This window comes from Cherax quadricarinatus, chromosome 14 (assembly GCF_038502225.1).
Source record: "Cherax quadricarinatus isolate ZL_2023a chromosome 14, ASM3850222v1, whole genome shotgun sequence".
In the NCBI taxonomy this organism is placed as follows: Eukaryota; Metazoa; Arthropoda; class Malacostraca; order Decapoda; family Parastacidae; genus Cherax; species Cherax quadricarinatus.
In genome coordinates, this window is record NC_091305.1 from 47,416,080 (window position 1) to 47,436,079 (window position 20,000).

Here is a 20,000-nt window from a genome sequence, read left to right on the forward strand (position 1 = left end):
CCCCTCAGACCTCCCCATACACACGAACACACACATATACACACATACACACACACACACACACACACACCTGCACTAGGCGAAAACACACACACACACACACACACACACACACACACACACACACACACACACACACACACACACACACACACACACACACACACACACACACACACGCACACACACACACACACCCATAAGGACCCCATTATTAAGTGGTCACTCTACCCTCAGCCTTCTTTCCCCTCCCTCCCATTCTAATCCCATCACACACTTACACACCTCCCCACTTCTAAGGGTCACTCATCCTTCTCTCCCCCTACCCCCCTACCCCCCAATCCCATCCCTCTCTCTCTCCCACACATGCACACACACATACACAAGCGCACATATACAAGTACATATACACTTGACACAAACACGTACTCCCCCTTCCCCTAACCACGTCTCCCCCTCCCCAAGCCACCTACCCCTCCCCCAAACCATCTAACCCCTCCCCCAAACCATCTAACCCCCTCCAATAACCATCCTCCCCCTCCCCCATAACCATCCATCCCACTCCCCCTAACCATCTATTCCCCTCCCCCTAACCATCTCTCCCCTTCCTTCTGTGGAGCAATAGGGCAACGTAGAACTAGGATGAGAACAGAGGGCCCGAAGGACGAATTTGGGAGGGAAGACTGGGAGGCAGTGCTCAAAAAAAGGGAGGAAGACTGGGGAAGGAGGCTAGATGAGCTTACAAGGAAGATGGAGGAGAAGATAGCAGCAGAATCCAGAAGATGGGAGCAACATGCCACAGTAGCAGAAGCCAAGATACAGAGATTAGAAGAGGAGCTGAGACATCTGAAACAGCCTAGAGACAAAGATATTACAGAAGCAGCATCAGCAATGTCTACATCAGACACAGACAACGAGTCTGAAGGGAACATGGAAGCTAAACTGTATGCAGAGGTCCTGTCAAACCCACGTGGGGCCAAAACAAAAACAGGGAGCACACTAGGACAGAATGAAAGGTTGGAAGACATTGAAGGAACTAGGACATGTGCAGGGACCTTACCAGACACTTGTGGGGGCCAGGAACAGGTGAGCAGGAAGGACAAACCAATGGCCCAGTGGCCTGGTGGCTAAAGCTCCCGCTAAAGCTCACACACAGAGGGCGCGGGTTCGATTCCAGGTGGGTGGAAACATTTCGACACGTTTCCTTACACCTGTTGTCCTGTTCACCTAGCAGCAAATAGGTACCTGGGTGTTAGTCGACTGGTGTGGGTCGCATCCTGGGGGACAAGATTAAGGACCCCAATGGAAATAAGTTAGACAGTCCTCGATGACGCACTGACTTTCTTGGGTTATCCTGGGTAGCTAACCCTCTGGGGTTAAAAATCCGAATGAAATCTTATCTTATCTTATCTAGCATAGGGGCCACAGCTAGGGAAGGGACTGAAGGTAGGAACACTCCACGGGAAGGAACTAAAACACCTCAGAGGATGCAATGGGAGTCACAGTGGGAGGTGGAAAGGGAGAGATCAGTTTTGTCTATGGGCTAGACGAAGCTAAAGGGGAAACTTATGAGGAAAGAAAGCAGGAGAAAAAAGCGATTGAAGGTATCATGAAGGTGATAGGCGAGGGAGACATGACCCAGGTGGCAAATTTTTGGAGAATCGGATGGTTCACAAAGAAAAGGAATCGGCCTCTCAAAGCAATTTTCAATGCAGAATCAATCCAAACCATGATCCTGCAGGAGAAAGCAAGGCTGAGAGGCAAACAGGAGTTCAAGAGTTTGTACCTCGATCGAGACAGAACACAGGAGGAAAGGATGATACTGAAAGAGAGAGTGCAGAAACGAAATGAGGAATTGGAGGAAATGAAAAAGGAGAGCAGAATAACCCAGGAACAGGTGGAAGGACAAGCACATCCCCCAGAAACACCTGCAGAAGGACTCCAGCCACGACACCCCCAAGGCAACTGAATAATCCAAACCAACCATCACACACCGATCCCTCTGTTCCCACCCCCGCACCACGAACTCTACCCCTACAGTAACCCCCTATGGGAGCTCTTCCTCCACCTCCACTGCAACCCCCCACAGGCCCCCACCAGGGCTCCTGCTCTCCCAACCCCAGTATTCCCCCAGGACCACAGTTACAGTATTAGAACAGAAGTTGAAGGTTTGGTACACAAATGCGGATGGATTAACGAATAAATATGAGAATGGCAAGAAAGAATCAATGAGAAGTCCCCAGACATCATAGCAGTTTCAGAAACAAAACTCACAGAGACAATAACAGATGCAATCTTCCCACCAGGATACCAGATCATGAGGAAAGATAGAAGGGGCAGAGGGGGAGGAGGGGTTGCTCTGCTCGTAAAAAAACCGATTGAAATTCGAGAAAATGGGAGGCAAAGACGAGACAGGAGAAAGGGACTACATAGTAGGTACACTTCAGTCTGGGGAGCACAAGGTGGTCATTGAAGTGATGAATAATCCACCACAGAACTGCAGGAGGCCAAGAGAGGAATATGAAGAGAGCAACAGAGCAATGGTGGACACACTTGGTGAGGTGGCAAGAAGAGCTCACTCAAGCAGAGCAAAGTTGCTGGTTATGGGGGATTTCAATCACAGGGAGATTGACTGGGAAAACCTGGAGCCACATGAGGGTCCCAAAACATGGAGAGCCAAGATGCTGGATGTGGTGCTGGAAAACCTCATGCACCAACATGTTAAGGACACTACCAGAGTGAGAGGGGAGGATGAACCAGTAAGATTGGACCTTGTGTTCACCCTGGGCAGTTCAGACATTGTGGACATCACATATGAGAGTCCCCTAGGAGCTAGTGACCACGTGGTTCTGTGCTTTGAATACATAGTAGAGTTGCAAGTGGAGAGAGTAACAGGAGTTGAATGGGAAAAGCCTGACTATAAAAGAGGGGACTACATAGGGTTGAGGAACTTCCTGCAGGAGGTTCTGTTGGACAGAGAACTGGCAGGAAAGCCAGTGAGTGAAATGATGGAATATGTAACAACAAAATGCAAGGAGGCAGTGGAAATGTTTATTCCCAAGGGCAACAGAAACAATGGGAAGACCAGAACGAGCCCCTGGTTTACCCGACGGTGTAAGGATGCAAAAACAAAGTGCAATAGAGAATGGAAAAAGTACAGAAGGCAGAGAACACATGAAAATAGGGAGATCAGTTGCAGAGCCAGGAACGAATATGCACAGGTAAGGAGGGAGGCCCAGCGACAGTATGAAAATAACATAGCATCGAAAATCAAGACTGACCCGAAACTGTTGTATAGCCACATCAGGAGGAAGACAACAGTCAAAGACCAGGTGATCAGACTGAGGACAGAAGGTGGAGAACTCACAAGAAATGATCAGGAGGTATGTGAGGAGCTAAACAGGAGATTTAAGGAAGTTTTTACAGTAGAGACAGGAAGGGCTCTTGGAAGACAGCACAGAAGGGAACATCAAGAGGGAATATACCAACAAGTGTTGGATGACATACGAACAACCGAGGAGGAGGTGCAGAAGCTGCTAAGTGACCTTTATACCTCAAAGGCGATGGGACCGGACAACATCTCCCCATGGGTCCTTAGAGAAGGAGCAGAGATGCTGTGCATGCCCCTAACCACAATCTTCAACACATCCCTTGAAACTGGGCAACTACTTGAGAAATGGAAGTCAGCAAATGTAGTCCCCATATTTAAGAAAGGAAACAGAAATGAGGCACTAAACTACAGACCTGTGTCTCTGACATGTATTGTGTGCAAAGTCATGGAAAAGATTATCAGGAGGAGAGTGGTGGAACACCTGGAACGGAACAAGATTATAAATGAAAACCAGCATGGGTTCATGGAAGGCAAATCCTGTGTCACAAACCTTCTGGAGTTTTATGACAAGGTAACAGAAGTAAGACACGAGAGAGAGGGGTGGGTTGATTGCGTTTTCCTAGACTGAAGGAAGGCCTTTGACACAGTTCCTCACAAGAGATTAGTGTAGAAGCTAGAGGATCAGGCGCATATAACAGGGAGGGCACTGCAATGGATCAGAGAATATCTGACAGGGAGGCAACAACGAGTCTTGGTACGTGAAGAGGTATCACAGTGGGCGCCTGTGACGAGCGGGGTCCCACAGGGGTCAGTTCTAGGACCAGTGCTATTTTTCATATATGCGAATGACATGATGGAAGGAATAGACTCTGAAGTGTCCCTATTTGCAGATGATGTGAAGCTGATGAGAAGAATTAAATCGGATGAGGATGAGGCAGGACTGCAAAGAGACCTGGACAGGCTGGACATGTGGTCCAGAAACTGGCTTCTCGAATTCAACCCTGCCAAATGCAAAGTCATGAAGATTGGGGAGGGGCAAAGAAGACCGCAGACAGAATATAGGCTAGGTGGACAAAGATTACAGACCTCACTCAGAGAGAAAGACCTTGGGGTGACCATAACACCGAGCACGTCACCGGAGGCACACATCAACCAAATAACTGTTGCAGCATACAGGCGCCTGGCAAACCTGAGAATAGTGTTCCGATACGATAATAAGGAATCGTTCAAGACACTGTACACTGTGTATATTAGGCCCATACTGGAGTATGCAGCACCAGTCTGGAACCCACACCTGGTCAAGCACATCAAGATGTTAGAGAAAGTACAAAGGTTTGCAACAAGGCTAGTCCCAGAGCTCAGGGAAATGTCGTACGAGGAAAGGTTGAGGGAAATCGGACTGATGACACTGGAGGACAGAAGGGTCAGGGGAGACATGATAACGACATACAAGATGCTGCGGGGAATAGACAAGGTGGACAGAGATAGGATGTTCCAGAGAGGGGACACAGAAACAAGGGGTCACACCTGGAAGCTGACGACTCAGACGAGTCACAGGGACGTTAGGAAGTATTTCTTCAGTCACAGAGTCGTCAGGCAGTGGAATAGCCTAGCAAGTGAAGTAGTGGAGGCAGGAACCATACATAGTTTTAAGAAGAGGTATGACAAAGCTCAGGAAGCAGAAAGGGAGAGGACCTAGTAGCGATCAGTGAAGAGACGGGGCCAGGAGCTGAGTCTCGGCCCCTGCAACCACAATTAGGTAAGTACAATTAAGTGAGTACACACACACACACACACACACACATATACAGACTCACACATGCACTCCCCCCTCCCCCACCAACCTATCGCTCCTTCCCCTGATCCCTCCCTCTCTCATTCACCCTCCTCCTCCCCACCTCTCCCTCTTTCCCCAATCCCTCCCTCCCTCCCATTCTCCCCCTTGCTTCTCCCTCCTTCTCACTCCCCATATTCCCCCCTATATCCCCTCCCCACCCCTCTCCCATATAGCCACTGTCCACAGTTCCTCCTCTACCTCCCCCATACTCCGACAAACACACTACTAACCTAACACACAGAATTACATAAGTTTTCCATTTTGAGGCAATCAAAATAAAAAAAATGGGTTGCCAGAGAGCAGGAAGGAAAACCAAGGGACAGGAGGATGAATCTGCAAAGGAAGATTAGGCAACAGAGCTCACAAAAAGGGAACACGGGTGGGAAAAGAAACTAGAAGAACTTAGCATGAGAATGGAGGAGAGGTTAGATATGGAAAGCAAAAAGTGGGAGATGCAAGTCATAGCAGCAGAGGCTAAGATACAGAGATTAGGAGAGGTACTGAAAAATCTGAAACAGCCTAAAGAACTAAAGAACATTTTGGGAATGACATCAGAAACTGCTACCTCAGTCACAAATAAGGGGACTGTAAGGAAAGAAGGAGCAAAACTGCATGTAGAAGCTCTATCAGAGGGGACTGTAGTAAATGAAAGAGCTAGGCTATATGTGGAGGCCCTAACAGACCATAGCAGAGCCCAGGGAAAGCTGAGAAGGAAAAATGACAGGCCACTGAGCCCAAGTATAATAGATAGTGAAACTGAAGAAATGAAAGCTGCAATGGAGGAAATTAAATTGAATGAGGGGATACACAAAGATACGCAGTGGGAGAATGAAAGGAAGAGGTCAGTCTTTGTGTATGGGCTCCAGGAAGTTGAAAGGGAAACATGAAGCAAGAAAACAAGGGAAAAAAAAGCAATTGAAAGCATCATAAAAGCAATAGAAGATGATATGACCCAGCTGGAAAATTTTCGGAGAATAGGGGGGTTTGCAAGAAGAACCTGGCCAGTGAAAGTGACTTTCAAGGCAGAATCGACTTGGAACAGGATCCTGCAGGAGAAAACAAGATTAAGGGACATGCCGGCATACAGGAAGGTGTATCTCAACCGTGACAGAACACAAGAAGAAAGGCAGAAACTGAGAGAGATGGCACAAAGGCGAAAGGAGGAAAGAGAGGGGATGGAGGAGACAGACAGGAGATTCCAGACCCAGGAAGAAGATCAAATACAGCCTCCCTCACAACTTCCTATAGAAGCCCCCCAACCAGGTCAACCCCAGTGCAACCAAACATTCTAAACCAAAACACCAATGCCATATCCAATGCCCCCACCCACTGCATTACAAACTCCACCCCCACAGCAACCACCCATAGTTCTTTATCAGGTCTCCCACTTTCCCAACCCCAATATATCCCCCAGACCACAGTCTTAGAAAAGAAGTTGAAGGTGTGGTATACAAATGCAGATGAAATAACAAATAAGTATGAGGAGTGGCATGAAGGAATCAAGGAGACATACCCAGACATAATAGCACTCACAGAAACAAAACTCACCAGAATGATAACAGATGCAATCTTTCCACCCGGATATCAAATCCTCAGGAAAGACAGAGAGAGGAGAGGGGGAGGAGGAGTTGCACTGCTCATTAAAAACCAGTGGGGTTATGAGAAAAGGGAAGGAATGGTTGGCACGGGCGAAAGGGACTACTTAGTAGGAACAATCCAATCTTAGGTACATAAGGTGATAATTGCAGTAATGTACAACCCACCACAGAACTGCAGGAGGCCAAGAGAAGAATACGATGAGAGCAACAGAGCAATGGTCGACACATTAGCCGAGGTGGCCAGAAGAGCACACATGGGGAGAGAAAAGTTACTAGTTATTGGTGATTTCAATCACAAGGAGATTGACTGGGAAAACCTGGAGCCCCATGGGGGTTCAGAAACATGGAGAGCCAAGATGATGGATGCGGTACTGGAAAACCTCATGCATCAACATGTTAGACACTACCAGAGAGAGAGGTAAGGATGATCCAGCAAGACTGGACCTTGTATTCACCTTGAGTAGTTCGGACATCGAGGATATCATGTATGAAAGGCTCTTAGGAGCTAGTGATCATGTGGTACTGTGCTTTGACTACATAGTTGAGCTGCAAGTGGAGAGAGTAGCAGGAATAGGATGGGAAAACCCAAACTACAAAACGGGGAACTACTCAGGCATGAGGAACTTCCTGCAAGACATTCAGTGGGAGAGGGAACTGACAGGAAAACCAGTACAAGAAATGATGGACTATGTGACAACAAAATGCAAGGAGGCAGAGGAGAGGTTTGTTCCCAAGGGAAACAAATAATGGGAAGAATAGAACGAGTCCTTGGTTCACCCAAAGGTGTAGGGAGGCAAAAACTAGGTGTACTAGAGAATGGAAAAGGTACAGAAGACAGAACTCAGGAAAATAAAGAGAATAGCCGAAGAGCCAGAAACAAATACGCGCAGATAAGAAGGGAGGCTCAGCGACAATATGAAAATGACATAGCATCGAAAGTCAAGTCTGACCCGAAGCTGTTGTATAGCCACATCAGGAGGAAAACAACAGTCAAGGACCAGGTAATCAGACTGAGGAAGGGTGATGGGGAGTTCACAAGAAACGACCGAGAGGTATGTGAGGAGCTCAACACGAGATTTAAAGAAGTATTTACAGTGGAAACCAGTAGGACTACAGGAAATCAGAACAGGGGGGTACACCAACAAGTGCTGGATGAGGTACACATAACCAAGGAGGAGGTGAAGAAGCTGCTATGTGAACTTGACACCTCAAAGGCGGTGGATCAGACAACATCTCCATAACATGGAGATAATTGTTTGTTACAGTGGTGTTGAGGTCACAGTGTGGTCACAGTCGTGTTGAGGACACACTGTGTGGTCACAGTGGTATGAGGACACAGACAGTGTGGTCACAGAGGTGTTGAGGACACAGACAGTGTGGTCACATTGGCGTTGAGAACATAGACAGTGTTGTCACAGTGGTGTTGAGGACACAGTGTGGTCACATAAGAACATAAGAACATAAGAACGAAGGAACACTGCAGAAGGCCTACTGGCCCATGCGAGGCAGGTCCAAGTCCCTACCGGCTTAAGCCAATGCACCCAACCTAGTCAGGTCAGGTCACATTGACTTAAGGGAGGAACACGGCAACCGACCTGTTAGCACAAGCTATCAGGTCTAACTCACACCCACCCACATCTACTCATGTATTTATCCAACCTATTTTTAAAGCTACACAACGTTCTGGCCTCTATAACGGTACTTGGGAGTTTGTTCCACTCATCCACAACTCTATTACCAAACCAGTACTTTCCTATATCCCTCCTGAATCTGAATTTTTCCAACTTAAAACCATTGCTGCGAGTCCTGTCTAGGCTAGATATTTTCAGCACACTATTTACATCCCCTTTATTTATTCCTGTCTTCCACTTATAAACCTCAATCATATCCCCCCTAATTCTACGTCTTTCTAGAGAGTGCAGTTTCAGGGCCCTTAGTCTATCCTCATAGGGAAGGTTTCTGATACATGGGATCATCTTTGTCATCCTCCTTTGTACATTTTCCAGAGAATTTATATCCATTCTGTAATACGGTGACCAAAACTGTGCAGCATAATCTAAATGAGGCCTAACCAAGGATGTATAGAGTTGAAGAACAACCTGAGGACTCCTATTATTTATGCTTCTTGATATGAAGCCAAGGATTCTATTAGCTTTATTGCGAACACTTATGCACTGTTGTCTTGGTTTCAGATTACTGCTAACCAGAACTCCTAAATCTTTTTCGCAATCCGTAATATTAAGATCTACATTATTTAGTTTATATGTGGCATGGTTATTGTCCTGTCCAACATTTAGAACTTTGCATTTGTCTATATTAAACTGCATCTGCCACTTCTCCGACCACTGCATCAGTCTATTCAAATCTTCCTGGAGTGCTCGAATGTCCTCGTCAGAATGAATTCGACGGCCTATTTTGGTGTCATCGGCAAACTTGCCGATGTCGCTCTTTATGCCCTCATCTATGTCGTTTATGTAGATTGTGAACAGCAGGGGGCCCAACACTGACCCCTGTGGAACACCGCTCGTGACGCTTCCCCACTCTGATTTCTCCCCATTTATGCAAACTCTCTGCTGCCTCTTTGTCAACCATGCCTCTATCCAGGAAAAAATTTCTCCTCCTATTCCATGTGCTTTAATTTTCCTCAATAGTCTCTGATGTGGGACCCTGTCAAAAGCCTTACTGAAGTCCATATACACAATATCATATTCGTTACCATGATCTACCTCCTCAAATACCTTAGTGAAAAAAGTTAATAAATTCGTAAGGCAGGAACGTCCCTTTGTAAAACCATGCTGAGATTCGTTGATTAATTTATGCTTTTCAAGGTGGCTACGAACTGCCTCGGCAATTATTGATTCCATAAATTTTCCCACTATGGAGGTTAGGCTTATTGGTCTATAGTTCGAAGCTAAGGACCTGTCACCTGTTTTGAAAATAGGTATCACATTTGCCATTTTCCACTTATCTGGCACCATGCCAGTTTGTAGTGATATGTTGAAAAGATTAGCCAAAGGTGTGCTAAGCTCCTCTTTACATTCCTTTAGAACCCTTGCATACAGTTCATCAGGGCCTGGGGATTTGTTAGGTTTTAATTTATCTATTTGCCTAAGGACCATGTCACTTGTGACCCTAATAGTGCACAGTTTATTATCGTCCTGTTCTACATAATTTATCATTACTGGAATATCACTGGTATCCTCCTGTGTAAAAACTGAGAGGAAGTATGTGTTAAAAATTCTACACATTTCCTTATCACTGTCAGTGAGCTGACCCGAGGAACTTTTGAGTGGGCCTATCTTGTCCCTGATCTTACTTCTGTATACCTGAAAGAATCCTTTTGGGTTAGTCTTCGATTCTCTTGCAACTTTAACCTCATAATCTCTTTTTGCTTTTCTAATTCCCTTTTTTATTTCTCTCTTTAACTGAATATATCGATTTCTTAATTGCCCCTCTCCTCTTTTGATTTGCCTATATATGCCTCTCTTTTGACCAATCAGATATTTTAATCTATTGTTCATCCATTTAGGATCATTTTTGTTTGATCTGATTTCCCTATTTGGAACATAATTTGACTGAGCAGCTAGAACTATGCCCTGGAAAGCATCATATCGGCAACCATCACCACCTACCTGACCCCTAGTCAGGTCATTCCAGTTCAGCCCACCTAAGTAATTTTTCAGTCCTATGAAATCAGCCAAGCGAAAGTCAGGGACGGAGACTTGATTGCCATTATTAGGGGAATTCCATGATATGTTAAAACTGAGTGATTTGTGATCACTCTCCCCAAGCTCATCATTAACCTCAAGATTATTAATTAGTGTTTCCCTACTGGCAAGAACCAAGTCAAGGAGGTTATTTCCCCTAGTTGGCTCTGTCACAAACTGTTTTAAAAAACAATCCTGGATCGTATCAAGAAAGTCACCCGACTCTAAATTTCCTGTCAAATTGCTCCAGTCAATCTGTCTATAGTTGAAATCTCCCATTAGCACAACATTTTCGTATGTAGATGCCTTACGAATTTCGTCCCATAGAAGTTTACTGCACTCCCTATCAAGATTTGGGGCCCTGTAAATCACACCCAAAATTAGTTTTTCTCGGCCCTCGAGAAGCTGTAACCAAACAGATTCAGTGGCTGACGCTTCTAATTTAATATCTTGTCTAACACAACAATTTAAATTGTCTCTGACATACATCGCTACTCCACCACCTTTCCTGTTGACCCTGTCAGTGTGGAATAATTTATAGCCTTGTATGTGACATTCAGATGGCATCTCTCTATCTTTCAGATTGAGCCAGGTCTCTGTTATAGCAATAATATCTATGTTTCCTGCACTTGCAATTAATCTTAGCTCATCTATCTTATTTCTAACACTCCTGCTATTAGTATAGTAAACCTTAAGGGAGCTAGTCCCTTGCTGCCCTCTGCTGTCCCCCTTTGTTTTCTGACCTGTTCTATTGTCTTTATTTATAACTTCATGCTGAATGCCTTTTATACATTTACTGTTTCCAACCCTAGTGTTGCAACCTGCTTGTTTCCCACACACACCCATACCTCTATCTTCCATCAGTTTAAAATCATAGGCATTTCACCAATGGCCTTCTCAATCGAGTCTGCAAGTGCTACCACCCCTGCCCCAGAGAGATGAACCCCATCCCTTGCATACATATCATGTTTGCCATAAAAGTTGTTCCAGTTGTCAATGAATGGGATTGCAAGTTCCTTGCAGTATCTGTCTAGCCAGCAATTTACACCAATTGCCCTAGACAACCATTCATTTCCTACTCCCCTTCTAGGCAAGATGCTACATATGATTGGGATCCCTCCCTTAGACTTAATGAAATCTATAGCTGACCTGTACTTATCTAGCAGCTCTTCTCTCCTACCCTTCCCAATATCATTTCCACCAGCACTGAGACAGATAATGGGCTTGTTCCCATTACCTGACATGATATTATCCAGTCTGTTGACAATGTCCCCAACACCAGCTCCAGGGAAGCACACTCTATCTCTCATCTTCTTATTCCTATTACAAAAAGCACGGTCAACATATCTTACCTGAGAGTCACCAACCACAAGAATGCGCTTACCTTCATTAGCAGGGGCAGTAGTACCCTTACCTTCACTGGCCACTGAAGTACATTCATCCTGGAGAACAGAGAAGCGATTTCCTACCTTCAGATCTTCACTCTTAACTTTCCTTACTCTGATGCGCCTCCCATTACTGTGAACAACTCGCCACTTGTAGCAGGTGCTGGGCTGCACCTCACTGCTGGTACCCGTTGCTACCTCCCCACCTACAGCCTCCTCACAGTGAGAGACAGACTGCACCTCACTGCTAGAAGCCTCATTCCCCACATCTCCAACCACCTCACACTCTCTCCCAGGCCCATTGAGGTGGACCTTCAGCCTCCTAATCTCCTCCTGGAGAAGCAAGACCTCCTCCTTCAACTCTCCAAACTCAGTTTTTAAAACACTGCAGAAGCAAGCCATGCTTTGTAACCGTCCACGCTAATCCCCAAAGCAGCTCAGGGTCTGTGACCTCACGTGACGACTGACCACTGAACACGGTGGTGCTGAGGACACAGTGTGGTCAAAGTGGTGTTGAGGACACAGACAGTTTGGTCACAGTGGTGTTGAGGACACAGTGTGATCACAGTGGTGTTAAGGTCACAGTGTGGTCACAGTGGTGTCGAGGTCGCAGTGTGGTCACAGTGATGTTGAGGTCACAGTGTGGACACAGTGGTGCTGAGAACACAGTGTGGTCACAGTGGTGTTCAGGGCACAGTGTGATCACAGTGGTGTTGAGGACACAGTGTGGTCACACTAGTGTTGAGGTCACAGTGTGGTCACAGAGGTATCGAGGACTCAAACGGTGTGGTCACAGGGGTGTCGATGTCACAGTGTGGATACAGTGGTGCTGAGGACAGTGTGGTCACAGTGGTGTTGAGGTCAAAGTGTGGTCACAGTGTTGTTGAGGTCAGTGTGGTCACAGTGGTGTTGAGGTCTCAGTGTGGTCACAATGGTGTTGATGTCACAGTGTGGTCACAGTGGTGTTGAGGTCACAGTGTGATCACAGTGTTGAGGTCACAGTGTGGTCACAGTTGTGTTGAGAACACATACAGTGTGGTCACAGTGGTGTTGAGGACACAGTGTTGTCAGAGTGGTGCTGAGGACACAGACAGTGTTGCCAGAGTGGTGTTGAAGACGCAGACAGTGTGGTCACAGTGGTGTTGAGGACGCAAACAGTGTGGTCACAGTGGTGTTGAGGACACAGACAGTGTTGCAAGAGTGGTGTTGAGGACACATACAGTGTGGTCACAGTGGCGTTGAGGACACAGACAGTGTGGTCACAGTGGTGTTGAGGACACAGTGTGGTCACAGTGGTGTTGAGGATACAGACAGTGTGGTCACAGTGGTGCTGAGAACACAGACAGTGTGGTCACAGTGTTGACGACACATACAGTGTGGTCACAGTGGTGTTGAGGACACAGTGTGGTCACAGTGGTGTTGAGGACACACTGTAGTTACAGTGGTGTTGAGGACACAGTGTGGTCAAGGTGGTGCTGAGGACACAGAGTGTTGTCAGAGTAGTGTTGACGACACATACAGTGTGGTCACAGTGGTGTTGAGGACACAGTGTGGTCACAGTGTTGTTGAGGACACAGTGTGGTTACAGAGGTGTTGAGGAGACAGACAGTGTGGTCACAGTGGTGTTGAGGACACAGACAGTGTGGTCACGATGGTGTTGAGGACAAAGTGTGGTCACAGTGGTGTCGAGGTCGCAGTGTGGTCACAGTGGTGTTGAGGACACAGTCTGGTCACAGTGGTGTTGAGTGCACAGACGGTGTGGTCACAGTGGTGTTGAGGACACAGACAGTGTGGTCACAGTTGTGTTGAGGACACAGACAGTGTGGTCACAGTGTTGAGGACACAGACAGTGTGGTCACAGTGGTATTGAGGTCACAGTGTGGTAACAGTGGTGTCGAGGTCGCAGTGTGGCTACAGTGGTGTTGAGGTCACAGTTTGGACAGAGTGGTGCTGAGGACAGTGTGGTCACAGTGGTGTTAAACTCACAGTGTGGAGAAAGTGGTGCTGAGGCAACAGAGTGGTCACAGTGGTGTTGAGGTCGCAGTGTTGTAACTGGTGCTGAGGTCACAGTGGTGTTGAGGTCACAGTGTGGTCACAGTCGTGCTCAGGACACAGTGTGGTCAAAGTGGTGTTGAGGACACAGTGTGGTCACAGTGTTGTTGAGGACAGTGTGGTCACAGTGGTGTTGAGGTCACAGTGTCGTCACAGTGGTGTTGAGGACAGAGTATGGCCACAGTGGTGTTGAGGTCTCAGTGTCGACACAGTGGTGCTGAGGGCAGACAGTGTGGTCACAGTGGTGTTGAGGTCACAGTGTAATCACAGTGGTGTTGAGGACAATGTGGTCACAGGGGTGTTAAGGACAGTGGGATCATAGTGATTTTGAGGTCACAGTGTGGTCACAGTGGTGTTGAGGTCAAAGTGTGGTCACAGTGTTGTTGAGGTCAGTGTGGTCACAGTGGTGTTGAGGTCTCAGTGTGGTCACAATGGTGTTGATGTCACAGTGTGGTCACAGTGGTGTTGAGGTCACAGTGTGATCACAGTGTTGAGGTCACAGTGTGGTCACAGTTGTGTTGAGAACACATACAGTGTGGTCACAGTGGTGTTGAGGACACAGTGTTGTCAGAGTGGTGCTGAGGACACAGACAGTGTTGCCAGAGTGGTGTTGAAGACGCAGACAGTGTGGTCACAGTGGTGTTGAGGACGCAAACAGTGTGGTCACAGTGGTGTTGAGGACACAGACAGTGTTGCAAGAGTGGTGTTGAGGACACATACAGTGTGGTCACAGTGGCGTTGAGGACACAGACAGTGTGGTCACAGTGGTGTTGAGGACACAGTGTGGTCACAGTGGTGTTGAGGATACAGACAGTGTGGTCACAGTGGTGCTGAGAACACAGACAGTGTGGTCACAGTGTTGACGACACATACAGTGTGGTCACAGTGGTGTTGAGGACACAGTGTGGTCACAGTGGTGTTGAGGACACACTGTAGTTACAGTGGTGTTGAGGACACAGTGTGGTCAAGGTGGTGCTGAGGACACAGACAGTGTTGTCAGAGTAGTGTTGAGGACACAGACAGTGTTGTCAGAGTGGCGTTGAGAGCACACACGGTGTGGTCACAGTGGTGTTGAGGACACAGTGTAGTTGCAGTGGTGTTGAGAACACAGACAGTGTGGTCACAGTGGTGCTGAGGACACAGTGTGGTCACAGTGTTGTTGAGGACACAAACAGTGTGGTCACAGTGTTGTTGAGGACACAGTGTGGTTACAGAGGTGTTGAGGAGACAGACAGTGTGGTCACAGTGGTGTTGAGGACACAGACAGTGTGGTCACGATGGTGTTGAGGACAAAGTGTGGTCACAGTGGTGTCGAGGTCGCAGTGTGGTCACAGTGGTGTTGAGGACACAGTCTGGTCACAGTGGTGTTGAGTGCACAGACGGTGTGGTCACAGTGGTGTTGAGGACACAGACAGTGTGGTCACAGTTGTGTTGAGGACACAGACAGTGTGGTCACAGTGTTGAGGACACAGACAGTGTGGTCACAGTGGTATTGAGGTCACAGTGTGGTAACAGTGGTGTCGAGGTCGCAGTGTGGCTACAGTGGTGTTGAGGTCACAGTTTGGACAGAGTGGTGCTGAGGACAGTGTGGTCACAGTGGTGTTAAACTCACAGTGTGGAGAAAGTGGTGCTGAGGCAACAGAGTGGTCACAGTGGTGTTGAGGTCCCAGTGTTGTAACTGGTGCTGAGGTCACAGTGGTGTTGTGGTCACAGTGTGGTCACAGTCGTGCTCAGGACACAGTGTGGTCAAAGTGGTGTTGATGACACAGTGTGGTCACAGTGTTGTTGAGGACAGTGTGGTCACAGTGGTGTTGAGGTCACAGTGTCGTCACAGTGGTGTTGAGGACAGAGTATGGCCACAGTGGTGTTGAGGTCTCAGTGTCGACACAGTGGTGCTGAGGGCAGACAGTGTGGTCACAGTGGTGTTGAGGTCACAGTGTAATCACAGTGGTGTTGAGGACAATGTGGTCACAGGGGTGTTAAGGACAGTGGGATCATAGTGATTTTGAGGTCACAGTGTGGTCACAGTGGTGTTGAGGACAGAGTGTGGTCACATTAGTGTTGAGGTCACAGTGTGGTTACAGTGGTGTTGAGGACACAAACGGTGTGGTCACAGGGGTGTCGATGTCACAGTGTGGTCACAGTGGTGTTGAGGACACAGTGTGGTCACAGTGTGGTCACAGTGGTGTTTAGGTCACAGTGTGGTCACAGTGGTGTTGAGGTCACAGTGTGGTCACAGTGGTGTTGAGGACACACAGTGTGGTCACAGTGGTGTTGAGGACACAGATAGTGTGGTAAGAGTGGTGTTGAGGACACAGAAAGTGTGGTCACAGTGGTGCTGAGGACACACTCAGTGTGGTCACAGTGGTGTTGAGGACAGAGACAGTGTGGTCACAGTGGTATTGAGGTCACAGTGTGGTCACAGTGGTATTGAGGTCACAGTGTGGTCACAGTGGTGTCGAGGTCGCAGTGTGGTGACTATGGTGTTGAGGTCACAGTGTGGACACAGTGGTGCTGAGGACAGTGTGATCACAGTGGTGTTGAACTCACAGTGTGGAGACACTGGTGGTGGGCTCACAGTGTGGTCACAGTGGTGTTGAGGTCGCAGTGTTGTCACAGTGGTGATGAGGTCACAGTGTGGTCACAGTGGTGTTGAGGTCACAGTGTGGTCACTGTCGTGCTCAGGACACAGTGTGGCCACAGTGGTGTTGAGGACAGACAGTGTGGTAACAGTAGTGTTGAGGTCACAGTGTCGTCACAGTGGTGTTGAGGACACAGTATGGTCACAGTGGTGTTGAGGTCTCAATGTCGACATAGTGGTGCTCAGGACAGACAGTGTGGTCACAGTGGTGTTGAGGTCGCAATGTAATCACAGTGGTGTTGAGGACAGCGTGGTCACAGTGGTGTTGAGGACAGTGTGATCACAGTGGTGTTGAGGTCACAGTGTGATCACAGTGGTGTTGAGGACACAGTGTGGTCACACTAGTGTTGAGGTCACAATGTGGTCACAGTGGTGTTGAGGACACAAACGGTGTGGTCACAGGGGTGTCGATGTCACAGTGTGGTCACAGTGGTGTTGAGGGCACAGTGAGATAACAGTGGTGTTGAGGACACAGTGTGGTCACAGTAGTGTTGAGGACACAGTGTGGTCACAGTGGTGTTGAGGTCACAGTGTGGTCACAGTGGTGTTGAGGTCACAGTGTGGTCACAGTGGTGTTTAGGTCACAGTGTGGTCACAGTGGTGTTGAGGACACAGACGGTGTGATCAGAGTGGTGTTGAGGACAAAGACAGTGTGGTCAGAGTGGTGTTGAGGACACAGAAAGTGTGGTCACAGTGGTGTTGAGGACACAGACAGTGTGGTCACAGTGGTGCTGAGGACACAGTGTGGTCACAGTGGTGTTGAAGACACAGACAGTGTGGTCACAGTGGTGTTGAGGACACAGACAGTGTGGTCACAGTGGCGTTGAGGACACAGACAGTGTGGTCAGATTGGTGTTGAGGACACAGACAGTGTGGTCCGAGTGGTGTTGAGGACACAGACAGTGTGGTCAGAGTGGTGTTGAGGACACAGACAGTGTGGTCACGGTGGTGCTGAGGACACACACAGTGTAGTCAGAGTGGTGTTGAGGACACAGACAGTGTGGTCACGGTGGTGCTGAGGACACACACAGTGTGGTCAGAGTGGTGTTGAGGACACAGACAGTGTGGTCACGGTGGTGCTGAGGACACACACAGTGTGGTCAGAGTGGTGTTGAGGACACAGACAGTGTGGTCACAGTGATGTTGAGGACTTACACAATGTTTTCACAGTAGTGTTGAGGACACAGTATGGTGACGGTGTTGCTGAGGACACAGACAGTGTGGTCACAGTGGTGTTGAAGTCACACGCAATGTGGTCACGTGAACACTGTGACAATTGGATTTATCCTTAGATAATACGGTAAGGGCAAATAATGTGGCTTATTGCCATTGATGTTTTTTTCCCTTTGATGTAGCTTAATTCCATTGATGCGGCTTGTTTCCATTGATGTGGTTTATTGCAATTGATGTGGCTTACTGCCATTGATGTGGCTTATTGCCGATGATGTGGTTTTTTCCATTGATGTGGCTTATTTCCATTGATGTGGCTTATTTCCTTTGATATTTCAGACACTGTGAGTCAGGTCCTGCGAGACGAGTGGTTCTCCTCAATAAACTAAGTTCAAGACGCCTTAACCTGGTTTTAATTAAAGCTGAGAGTTATTTGTTTGTTATAATGGAACAGGAGAACGCATACACATGAAAAAAATAAATGAAGGAAGGTAGGAATGCGCGTAGAGAGCCTGAAGGCAGTTGCTACCCGCCTTGCAGAACCCCAAACACCCTCGTGTTGTAATCATTCTGGGAACATTTTTGTGGCCTTCCGTTAAACTGGTTCTGCGGCTGCCTGCAACTATTTTTTGTGTGTCGAGCATAATTACGTCGTTCTGAGACGCTCGGTTCCTTAGAAACTGTCCGGTACAGAGGACTATATTATGATATATCTGCTTTGTGTTTGTTTCATTGAACACTGGACCGGTGAGCATTGTTATGTCCTCAAAGCTCAAAGAACTTCACTGGTCAAGGTGCAGGTTGTAGAGGCGTCTGCGCCTCTCAGAGTACCTCCCCTCACTCTTTACCAGATGCTGTGTCACCTTTAAAGACGTGGTGGGGAAATTCCCTGAAGAAGAGGAGGAAGAAGAAGAAGAAGAAGAAGAAGAAGAAGAAGAAGAAGAAGAAGAAGAAGAAGAAGAAGAAAGGGAAGAAGATAATTTTTGTTTGTGAGTCTATAAAGTTGGAAACATCTTTACAACTCTTTTAAACACAAAAAGTATGTCTTCAGATCAATGTTGCAGCGAAAACACAGATAAACAGTGTATACATACACCACATACACCATGGACGGAATGTGTTCCAGTGCCTAGAAAAGATCAACTGTGTGGCACTTGAGGTTTGCTCAAGATACTTTACCATGAGGAAAAAGAAGAGAAGATGTAAACTAGAAAAGAGAGAGACGCTGCCTCTGCAGAAGAAAGCAAAAAATCACAGCTGCTCCAAGGCGGCCGTTCTATCTGGAATACGGAAGGAGGCACCTGATAGACAAATAGAAAATACCGAACTTAAGTTAAAATACACAGGATCCATGAGAGGCTGAAAGAACTTAAAGCAATAAATTATATTGAAAGAAATCTAAAATATTTCTTTTCATATGCCAAATGTAGGAAAAACCCACCTCCAGCATGGAGCCGCTGCTTCAGCGAGATGGGACTTCCACAGCTGACAGCAATGAGTGAGATACTGAAGTCTTGATGTGACTGTTTGGTGAGCTGTTTATCATACTGAAAGTCGACAATCTAAATGAACATTTTTATAAGACTCAAAATTTTGTTATCTCTAGAATTTCTTACATAACACTAGCACCAATGGGCTTCGACAAAGCAATTAACTACAGCTAATTCCCTCTGTCCCAGGCATAGACTCGTGGAAACCGTTTTCATCAAGAATTGCCAGAAATCCCTATCACTTGCCTTATGTATGCTACGGAGAGGGAGCCTAGACACTGGGATCAGCCCAGTCTTTAAAAACAACAGACATAGCCCCACTCCACAAAAGTAGCAGTAAAGCAATTACAAAGAATAACAGACTGACAACAATAACATCCCACATCATAAAAGTCTTGAAAGGGTTCTAAGAACAAGATCGCCAACCACCTGGATACTGAACAACTGCACAACCCAGGACAGTATGGATTTAGAGCAGGTCGCTCCTGCCTCTCACAACTACTGGACCACTATGATGTGGTCTTTGATGCACTGGAAGACAAACAGAATACAGATATAGAGCACAAACTTTGTGAAAACCTTCGGTAAGTGCGATCATTGTGTAACAACACACAAAATGCATGATGCAGGGATAACTCTTTAATCAATAGAACACAAAGAATAGCAGTAAACAGAGGTAGGTCAGAGGCAGCTACGGTGAAAAACTCGGGTCCACAAGGTACAGCACTCGCTCCCATCCTTCTCCTCATCCTCATATCTGACATATATATATAAACCCTAGCGCTGTCT